This window comes from Dendrobates tinctorius, unplaced genomic scaffold, assembly GCF_039654945.1.
Source record: "Dendrobates tinctorius isolate UK_male_01 unplaced genomic scaffold, ASM3965494v1 ptg000070l, whole genome shotgun sequence".
Classification (NCBI taxonomy): Eukaryota; Metazoa; Chordata; class Amphibia; order Anura; family Dendrobatidae; genus Dendrobates; species Dendrobates tinctorius.
This window is the reverse complement of record NW_027361738.1, coordinates 19,411,591-19,422,064: the sequence shown is the minus strand read 5'-3', so window position 1 is coordinate 19,422,064 and position 10,474 is coordinate 19,411,591.

Here is a 10,474-nt window from a genome sequence, read left to right as displayed (position 1 = left end):
CATATTGTAGGACCATTGGAGTAGCTGCAATTTGAGTCAGAAGTATATACTATGTAAAATTTGACGAACATGACAATTTTGAATTTCAAAAGATTTGATCATCTCTATTAGTTTATCATAATATTGCAACGTATTCATAATATCATAATGCCACTTTTTCATAAGTTTAAGTCTTCCTTGATAATAAATGAAATAGTGGCATTTCATACCAGTCTTAAAAAATTTATAAAATGTGCTAATGTTATACTATCTGGTCAATTAATTTGGCATATCTCAGGATGTACATGTGCCACAAACTATGTTCACCAGATATTAGCAGAAATAGAGTTACACTAAGGCTGGAGTCACACTAGCGATAAAATCGGGCGAATGCAATGCGATAAAAAATCGCATTGTATTTGTCCCAATGTTATTCAATGGTGCTGCTCCCATCATGCGTTTTTTTATCGGATCCGTTCCTCGGACTGAGACAATCGCAGCATGCTGCAATTGTCACCGATTTTCGGATCGAATTCGACAATGCAAGTCTATGGATGGGATTAAAAAACGCATTGAAAACGCACCACACGTGTGACTTGCGATTAAATGGCAAGACTTCTCCTGGCCACAGGAAAGAGCATCAGGCATTGACATTGGATGTCAATTTGATGCTTAGATGCGAATAAAATCGATTCATCGCTGGAAAATGGGATGACAGACGGATCCCTGGACAAGAATTCTTTGTGCGATTTCGTACCGTTAAAATGGGACCGATTTTTTATTCGTTGTGTGTGACTCCAGCCTAAAATTTAAATCGGTTTATGCTGTAAATTATAGCTCTTTTTCTGCTAATTTCTGACCACATTTTGGAAAAGTTCCATTGTAATATATTACTTAAGTGTAATACTAGCATATGACCTATAGTATTTCAGTATTACATTTTTGTACTATATGTGATATTACTTGGAAATATGCTCAATATAATGTCTCAGAAAATATTAAGTGATAGGGTCTTTCCTTTTGCACAATGCCAAGCTAGAGGCTCATTGGCATGTAATGCTTCTTTGGGAAATGACATATGAAAATTGCCTCTACCTAGAGGAAAAGGACTTGAACTCTAGTGCCACTTATTGGAAATAGCAATCCTAAAAGTCAGTATCAACCCTTTAACTAGACTTGCTACTTGACTTTGGATACAAGCCAAACCTGACGCTCTATTTGAAGACAATGGTTTCGAGTGTATGCCCCTATCAGGACAAAACAAGAAGTCTGAACCCCCCAAAACATGTCTGCAAATAAAGTGTCTGGTTTGGCTTTTATGCTAAGTCATGTGGAAAGTCTTGTTAGGCTATGTGCACACGTAGATTTTCGTCATGCGGATTTTTCCGCGCAGATTTTAAGAAATCCGAAGGTCAAATTACCTGCATTTTTCCTGCGGATTTCTTCCTTTTTTTCATTGCGGTTTTGGAGCGGTTTTTGTGTGGTTTTCCACTGCGGTTTTCCCCCTGCAGATTTGGAGAATAGAGCAGGTGGAAAAGTGCACAAAAGAAGTGACATGCTGCTTTTTTTGGACCGCACAAAAACCGAGCGGAAAAAACCGCAGCGTGTGCACAGCGTTTTTTTTTTTCATTGATTTACATTGTACTGTAAATCACAGTGCGGATCTGCAGCGTTTCTGTGCGAAAAAATCCTCTGCGGATCCGCAGGAAATCTGCATCATGTGCGCATAGCCTTAAAGAGTCAAACTTCAATTTCAGGATTGCTATGTCCAATAGGTGGCCCTAGAGTCCAAGTCCTCTTATTTTCTTATAGGAAATTTATAATAATGCAATTAAATTTCTGAAGATACATTTAGAAATAATATATATAACTCAACACAAATACCAGCCATGAATTACACAGTAAGTTGCCAGAATGTTAATGTTTGTTAGCTCTGGATGTTCTTACTCCACAACCTTATGGGTGTACCCTTGAACAATCATTTATTTAAAACCTTTATATGAGTTCTGGATATATTTGGAGCCTTGCCACATATTATGTAAAACTGATTTTCTTGGCAGCATATGAAAATACATTCTACCACCATATTCCTTTAGCCTTGATTTAAATCCTCGTAATATGTGATTAGCAGGGAATTGGAAAAATAACTGAACAGTTTTACCTACATCAAATACACAATTACATTCCACAGATACCTTGAGCTAAAACTTAAGTCATTTCAATTATTTTTTATCTGACTAAAATACTAAAATAGCCTGGTAAATCTGCACATTTTACTTTATAATTTAACCTATTTTAGCGCTGTCCAAGTTTTTTTTAATTTCATCTGTAGATTATAGGTCATGCAAAGGTTGGTGGTATGTGAGCTGTCATCATATAAGTGTAGTTCTCAATAAAAAGGGCAGAAATAAGTCTTTGTGAAGGGATAAAATGGAGGTTTCACTATTCATCTCTCTGATATAGTGTGACTACAATGTTTAAGTATTTGGAACATTCATATTGAGAAAAAAAATATTTCAAGGGTTCATGTGAGATAACCCCAGTTATATTTTCATTACATCATCTTTAAAGGATGGGGACAGTACAGAGATTTTCTCCAATGATCTCTTTACACCTAGGCCAGTCATGGTGACATATGTCTAGAGGAAGGAAGGATTAATCATAATCATTGACAAAAAATCTTTGAGACCTTGTGCCCCTGATGAAGTCACTTCTGTGACGATACGCGTTGGGTTAATAGGAGCGGAATCCAGCCTTTGCACCTGCAATCAGCTATAATGTGTCCTGTTCTGTGAGCATATTCACCATGGGTATCAATACCAACCTTTGCTTATTTTTTGTGTTTGGGAAAACTTTGGGCTAATATAGTCTTATACCTACCAGGGTTTGGCTATTTGTACCTGACCATATGGACTATATGTGATATGACTAGGTAATTATTTATATTGGGTACCAATCAATATGTGTTCTTTTGCTTGATAATATTACCTAGTTTTCCCTTCCACTTTATTCTGTGATTATGATGGAATTTGTTGGCAATGGTATATAATCATGGTTATCTAATGATATTTGAATTATGTTATACTTATTGTTGCTACACAGTAACAGCAAAAATATCTAGTTATCTGACCATTTGAGCCTACTGGAGTCTATTCTCCAGGTAACCGGCTGGTAATCTATATCCTTTACCCTTTTTGGGTTTGCATGTTTTAAATGTTTCTAGAATTTGTGTGTGGTGTATACATATTCACTAAATTTTACATTTTCTTTGGTGATCCCTGCCTACATGCATGTATCCTTTCTGTGATTTTTCATATGCTAAATATAATTTACTAATGCATATCAAGATATATCCCCCTGTTTGTTGCACATGTACAATTGGCCCATGAACCCAACATCCATAGAAAACAACTGACTTCCCTCAGAGACTTGTTTTGGTCCTAATAGTTACCCTTTTGTACCCAAAAGTTGGGAAACAGAAGAGCTCAAAACCTTTACTGCACCATAATGTCTTTATGCAAATTCAGAGAGAATGAACATGTTAGGCATGTCACTTTCCATAAGGAGAGACATTACCCTTTAGACAATAATGTCTTTGGCATTCATCTTGTGCCCGGATAACCCATTGGTGTTGGTCAATTACTACACAACAAACATGTTAACAGGATTTGATGAGCTGATCTGGCAAAATTCTAATTTTTCTCTGCACCTCAAGTGAGTTACATTTCCAGCTCAGAGTTCAAACTAGGTCTTGGTTTCTAGGCACAAGTAGGCTCTGGAGAATGTGTAATGAACTCCAGGCCCTGCTAGCAGCCAGAAATCCAGGCCTACAATGAACACTGGGCCGGAATGCACAGGTGACCGGAGTACAGGCAAGGAGCAACAGGGGCAGCCAAAAATGTAAGCATCCTGCAAAAGATTAAAAAGAAAAAGCTCTCATCTTTATCAGCCCTCATCCTCCTGCTTCCCGCTTTGCATCTCCAGGTAGGAGCTTACTTTAGGACTGGACTTTCGCCTGTGAGTAGGCCCCGGAAAATGCACAATTAGAGAGCATGTGGTTTAATGGAGCCACAGGTAACTGAACAACAGGCAGGGAACAGTGCAGGCGGCTGAAGAAGTAAGCTGCCAGCAAAGGTTAAAAAAATACCTCACCGATTACCTTTCCATCTGTCCATAGGCTTCCCAAGGTAAAAAAATAAAAAGCGTAATATTCCCTCAACACTTCTCTGTTGCTGCCCTGGTTATTGTTAACAGATAGCAGTGGTGATATCACTGCTACAGCTAGTTACCGCTACATCTAATCACTGGGCTCAGTGGTCTTGTGCCAACTACTACTGAGCTCAAAGATTGGCTGCAGCAGTCAGTCATAAGTTGTAGATATTATGTTACCGCAAAATGTCAAGAAAAACCAAGGGCAGCCGCAGAGAGGCAGCACTAAAGCTGCAATTGGTGAGAACTGCTCAGTTTGTTATTTTTACATTGGGTAAGCCTATGGAGATAAAAGAAAAGATTTTAGGAAAACACCTTTAAAGGGGCTTTTGAATCTTTCTAGTTTCTTAAAAGTGTGGACAGAGACTGCTTGGTAAAGATTGATAAAGTAATTTCTTTTGTGTCTCTATGTTTCAGTCAGCATTGCTTACACAAAATAAAAAAATGTACTAAAAAAAGTTTCACAGCCTAGAACAAGTTACCTTTTTTTTCTATTTAAATGAAAACAGACCAATATGTGGTTTTAATTTAATAAGTAGATTCAGGAAGAATCAATTATTATTTTATTATTATAAGTGGCCCGCTGTACAAATACAATTTTACAAGTATGAAAACTGTTATTAATGACATTCTTAAGATATTTTGGCCATGTTTGAAAAAGGTTTGCCGCTTTTGGTTTGTTTTCCTTCTTATAAATGCGCTGTTTAGGTCTTATTTCTGTTATCATTTATTTGATCAAACAACATTATCAATTACAAGTTTTTCTCTAGCATTTTGTTTCACAGTTTCTAATTGCAATATTTTATCCAGACTGTTTGGACACGTTGGTCCAAAGGCCAAGTTTACACTGGGCCATTCTCTAGTTGTTTCCTACAAAAGTACAAATCAAATAATTAGAACTTTATTAAATCCCATTCACACTTTCTTCATATTAAGAAAAACTGCAAGTAATAAAAATTGTGAATTCTTTTTTGCTTCCTTTTTTTTTGTAAATTTTGTATTTAAGAGTAAAAAAACACATGCCAATCACAGCAAATATCAATCTAAAATACAATAAAACCTCTCAAAAACACCATCCCTGCAGACCAATATCCTTTATCCAGGCCAGAGTTGCCATCTTTGTTTTTGTTTTTTTTCTGGAAAGCTGCTGAAAAAATCAGACAATTTATTTGTACTAACACATTGGATGACCATAACAATGGGAGAGAAATACAGTTAATAAAATTTGTATAAGTTCCTCCAGCTTCAAAAAAATCTTGAACTCATCAAATATTTTATACCGACAGGGGAAAAAAGTGAACTATTTTTATGGACTGTGCAGGAATTTCTGGACAGTTGGCAATCCTGATCCAGACCAGATTTCATGTGACAGATTGTCAGTTTCACCATATATTATATTTACTGGCCATTTCCTTTAAGAAGACCAAAAAAGAAAATGTTTCAATACTATTTTGGTTGATCCCAAACTCTCATTGTGTATTTTTTCCAGTTAATGGTTATATATGTTTTCCAGATAGCTTCACCTATTTGTGCCTCCAGTCAAAATTGGGGACTGGACTGAAGTTGCGCCAAATTTTATGACATTTAAAAAGTTGCAATTGAATGAGGCAAAGACATATAGAATTTAAGGACTCCACCCACAACTCCAGTATATGAAAAAAACAGGCAAGGACATAAAAATAGATTTCACAAAATGTGCAAATAGAATAATGAATTGGGTGCAAATGAAAGAAGGGCAAAAACACGCCAAATTAGAATCAGGGCCCTTGTGTTGTGCTTCTCTTACACTTTGACATTTGTGCTCCAGTCTCCACTTGACTCTAGTTTCTGAGACAGGACGTAGCTTCTTGACAGTTATTAGTTCTCATTGTTTTTGTATGTCACTATGTTGACATGTAGCATGTCATTTTAGAAGCATCATGTGCCACGCAGCACCACTAATGCAGTTTGTATAGTACAGCGGCTTCTATTCAATGTATGGACTAGACAATTTGTGTGGCCACAACAGCCTTGTTTCTATACAATTTTCACTGTCATACCAAATAGGTTGTTTGAATCTACATCTATACATGATTATTTGTCTATGGGTGATGGCCTTCTTATAGTGGCCTACAGAACAAGGAATTTTCACAAATTAAGTCTGGAATAGGAAAAGTAAGCAGTAGCTAGGTAAAAGCCTCCATATCCATACATGTTAGACTGAAGTTGTCAGACCCTAATAGTGTTTATAGGACTGACCAAAAAGCTGACAATTATCTAAGCTGTATGGGAGGCGTAATATATCTAATAAAAAAAGACAAAGAACCCAAACTATTGTTTCTTGTACATTCTTAGAAAGGTTTTTATCATAGGCATATTACTTGTAATATTAAAAGCAGAGATGAGCAAATAAATTTGAGTGAAATTGAATTATAAATATTGTTTTGTTGAAATTTTTGCAAAAATCTGCATTCGACAAAATGCAGATGTATTTCTAATTCCCTACAGCCAGCTGTGTACCATTTTGCTGAACCATAATGGGCCATCGAAAGGATTAAAAAAAGTTATACTCACCTCTTCTGCCCCTCCACTGTATACCCTCCCCCGTCCAGTCTGCGGAACATCTACTTACACGCGTGGTCGAAATTGTTGGTACCCCTCGTTTAATGACAGAAAAACCCACAATGGTAACAGAAGGAGATCACCCATTAATTTGACTGTTACATTAAATGGTTTTGTTAAACCATACTGCACTGCAATGCCTGCGTACTGTATCTCAGCACCTGCTTACAGAAGCATGGCTGAAAAGCAATGTCTGACTTTCATTTGTTCATTGTCATAGATTTTTGATTCATTATTACTTTTGCCAGATTCAAGTTATCTCTGTGACCATTGTGGGTTTTTCTGTCATTAAACCAGGGGTACCAACAATTTTGACCACATGTTTATCAGCACCACTGAGAACTGAATCTCTTAGCCTCTTGATGCTAGGCTGGAACTTCCAGCTCTGATGATGTTTCCACATATGCATGCACAAGGTCACAGCGCATGTTATGACATTGTGACCTTACGCTCCATTTGCACAGAAACATACTGGGTCTCGTCAAAGCCAGAAGTCCCTGCCTAGTGAGAAACTGACATTCAGCATGCAGTTGATAAGAAGATAAGTCGAGGACCAGATGAGGGAAAGTCTGGTGAGACCCCTGAGCATAATTTTGGAACATTTAACTCGCAGTCAAAAACTTTGCTGTGGATTGAATTCCCCAGGAAAATCCATGCAATTTGGTGAATTTTGTTATATCTGCTCATCTATAATTAGAAGTGTTAATATATGAAAAAAATAGGTACACATACGGAAACGTGATGCAAATAAAAAAAAGTCTACAATTTTCCTTTCTAAAAACAGATTTCAGTATATATTTTTGCAATTATTATAACATATTATCACAATTAATATGAAATGTGATATTGAGGGATCATTGTTTTCTTACCCTGCTCAAAAAATTCAAGAAACACTTAATGATCACAGGATAACCTCCAAGTCAATTAAACTTCGTGGATATGAAACTGTACAGTTAGGAGGCATAAGGGATTGTAAATCAATTCCACATGCTTTGGTTTAAATGAAATGAAATGAAAGTGACAAGAGGTGCAGTGGATAGGAAGAGCAAGACAACACCCAGTAATGGAATTGTTCGGCAGGTGGTGGCCATAGATAATTGCTCTCTATTTATCCTTCTAAACACATTCTCTAATTTTGTCCTTGTCACTACTTGTGCCATGAGGCGGTACCAGTAACCCATTCAGGTTGCACAGGTAGTCCAGTTACTTTAGAATGGCACTCATATGTGCTATTGCAAGAATGTTTGCTATGTCTCAATATCCTTGGAGGATTAAGCAAACCTGCAAGTGATTTCTAATGGTACCCTGACTGCTGTTAGTTACCTAGTGTAACGGGGTCTTCCAAGCTGGGGTACCTCTTTCAGCACCACCCCGTGTTTTCGGAGGTCCGCTCTGCGTTGGCTGGAGTCTGAATGAATGACGCTGGCTGGAATTCCTCTGAGTGCATGGGCGCATATAAAAGATCACTGCTTCTCCATGTATTTCCAGTCTGACAACACTTTACTCACAGGACACAGAATATATCACACAGATACAGAGGGCTGGCCAATAGACAAGCGTCAGGCCAGACATGCATTACAAAAGCCGCAGGTGGCTAGAGCCTGCGGAGGTTTACTGTGGGAATTACAAAGGTGGGGGGAGGGCGGACACTGCTGATACATTAGGGACATGCATCTCACATGGAACCTATTATATATACATATAACTGCACAACATATTCTGGGTGCTGAGTGGCTCTGTAACACCTGGATAAAATTCTTAGAACTGTTTTCAGACCAAATGCTGCTGCAGTTGTACCTGAGTCCCTCCTGGCACAAGACAAGCCCAGCCTTACGTGGCCAGATCCTGAAGGCAGTTCCTGGATCATGAAGTTATTGATGCTATGGACTGGCACTCACATTCATTAAACCTAAATCCAACTAAGAATCTCTGGGATATTATTTATCAGGTGTTTCCATTGAACATATATATGTCTATATCAGTGATTCCCAAATTCCAGTCCTCATGGCCCCAAATTCTTTGGGAATTCTATTAAAAGTTCCTTTTATTTCTTTGGCTATGCTTTTGATTTTACTTACATTTTGAGCAGTGTGTTTACACTTTTAGGCTTTAGGCTTCTTTCCTACTTAACAGAAAATCATGTTCTATGTTATATACAGTTGTGGCCAAAAGTATTGACTCCCCTGCAATTCTGTCAGATAATACTCAGTTTCTTCCTGAAAATGATTGCAAACACAAATTCTTTGGTATTATTATCTTCATTTAATTTGTCTTAAATGAAAAAACACAAAAAGAATTGTCCTAAAGCCAAATTGGATATAATTACACCCCAAACATAAAAAAGAGGGTGGACAAAAGTATTGGCACTGTTCGAAAAATCATGTGATGCTTCTCTAATTTGTGTAATTAACAGCACCTGTAACTTACCTGTGGCACCTAACAGGTGTTGGCAATAACTAAATCACACTTGCAGCCAGTTGACATGGATTAAAGTTGACTCAACCTCTGTCCTGTGTCCTTGTGTGTACCACATTGAGCATGGAGAAAAGAAAGAAGACCAAAGAACTGTCTGAGGACTTGAGAAACCAAATTGTGAGGAAGCATGAGCAATCTCAAGGCTACAAGTCCATCTCCAAAGACCTGAATGTTCCTGTGTCTACCGTGCGCAGTGTCATCAAGAAGTTTAAAGCCCATGGCACTGTGGCTAACCTCCCTAGATGTGGACGGAAAAGAAAAATTGACAAGAGATTTCAATGCAAGATTGTGCGGATGTTGGATAAAGAACCTCGACTAACATCCAAACAAGTTTAAGCTGCCCTGCAGTCCGAGGGTACAACAGTGTCAACCCGTACTATCCATCGGCGTCTGAATGAAAAGGGACTGTATGGTAGGAGACCTAGGAAGACCCCACTTCTTACCACGAGACATAAAAAAGCCAGGCTGGAGTTTGCCAAAACTTACCTGAAAAAGCCTAAAACGTTTTGGAAGAATGTTCTCTGGTCAGATGAGACAAAAGTAGAGGTTTTTGGGCAAAGGCATCAACATAGAGTTTACAGGAGAAAAAAAGAGGCATTCAAAGAAAAGAACACGGTCCCTACACTCAAACATGGCGGAGGTTCCCTGATGTTTTGGGGTTGCTTTGCCGCCTCTGGCACTGGACTGCTTGACCGTGTGCATGGTATTATGAAGTCTGAAGACTACCAACAAATTTTGCAGCATAATGTAGGGCCCAGTGTGAGAAAGCTGGGTCTCCCTCAGAGGTCATGGGTCTTCCAGCAGGACAATGACCCAAAACACACTTCAAAAAGCACTAGAAAATGGTTTGAGAGAAAGCACTGGAGACTTCTAAGGTGGCCAGCAATGAGTCCAGACCTGAATCCCATAGAACACCTGTGGAGAGATCTAAAAATGGCAGTTTGGAGAAGGCACCCTTCAAATATCAGGGACCTGGAGCAGTTTGCCAAAGAAGAATGGTCTAAAATTCCAGCAGAGCATTGTAAGAAACTCATTGATGGTTACCGGAAGCGATTGGTCGCAGTTATTTTGGCTAAAGGTTGTGCAACCAAGTATTAGGCTGAGGGTGCCAATACTTTTGTCTGGCCCATTTTTGGAGTTTTGTGTGAAATGATCAATGTTTTGCTTTTTGCTTCATTCTCTTTTGTGTTTTTTCATTTAAGACAAATTA